At 41.2% G+C, this 1039-nt stretch overlaps 1 long non-coding RNA gene across 1 annotated transcript; it reads right to left on the reverse strand.

The window, feature by feature from the left end:
* Positions 1-453: 453 nt before the first annotated feature.
* Positions 454-980, reverse strand: LOC147819817 (uncharacterized). Its single transcript, XR_015436343.1, has 2 exons — positions 907-980; positions 454-658 (listed from the first exon to the last, which is right to left on the reverse strand). It is a non-coding gene; the product is annotated as an uncharacterized LOC147819817 (long non-coding RNA).
* Positions 981-1039: the final 59 nt, after the last annotated feature.

Consider the following 1039-nt stretch of genomic DNA (forward strand, 5'->3'; position numbering starts at 1 on the left):
AGACAGACAGCACTGTCTGGAATTAGTGCGCTCAAGGATTTTCATTTCAAAACTGCACTAATGCATCTGCTTCTGACCAAAGACCCATCACAGTGGAAACCAAATGATGTGGCTTGGAGGCTACGAGACTTACTGGACTTCATGGAGAGAAGCCTGGAGAAAAAGCTCCTGCACCATGTTTTGATTGGGAACCCTTTAACCAAGAATATTATTCAACTCCCTGCTGAGTTTACTCAAGCAAAGCCAGTTAATCTCTTCCATCCCCTTGTGGTACATGACTGTATCTGCAGAAATGCTCTGATGCATTTCCAGGAAATGCTCAGAAACACACACATGCTGATACATGATTATGTTGATAAGTGTCAGCCATTTGAGAAAATGTAGTTTTGAAGTCTGAGTGTTTTATGACATTGAGCAATAGAAACATCAAGTATCAGAAAGCCATTTATTTAAAAAAAAATCTAAGCATTTCCACATGATTTATTTTAGTAGTCATGCTCCCAGTAGTTTACAAAGTCGCTGTGCTCTGCCATGTCGGAGTCCTCCAAACTGAATGTGTCAGCATCAAGCGATTTCATCTGAGGGTGAACATCCACATATCCATCCCTGCCGCTCACGTCAACCTTCCAAGAGTGACTAGAGACGATATTACTGGAAGCTGTTGATAAATCACAAATCTTATTTGAGGAAGAGTAGCTTTGAGCCATTTTGTCTGAAGAAACTGCAGGAGTGTCAAATAATGGATAAGCAGTTTGGACTTGTAATACTGCCTGTACATGACAGCAAAATGCTTCACAAGTTAACTGATGTGCAACAAGAAAATCATGTGTAAAACCACTGCATTTCATACTAATGGCTTTTGTAGTGACTTTCTGTAATGTGTAAACAAAAAAGGTGGATCCTTACCCCTGGGCTGTGCTGAGGGGCAAGTCGATTCACAGCAGGTGCACACTGAGTCGTCACCGTAAAGCTCCTTCCACCTAAACCATTAACAGTTTTATTAGGTCTTCAAATGTCAGCTGGCAAGCATGGCAATAAA

The sequence above is a fragment of the Seriola lalandi genome, unplaced genomic scaffold (genome assembly GCF_002814215.2).
Source record: "Seriola lalandi dorsalis isolate HSWRI2012SDOR001 ecotype SW California unplaced genomic scaffold, Sedor1 jcf7180002044051, whole genome shotgun sequence".
Taxonomy (NCBI): Eukaryota; Metazoa; Chordata; class Actinopteri; order Carangiformes; family Carangidae; genus Seriola; species Seriola lalandi.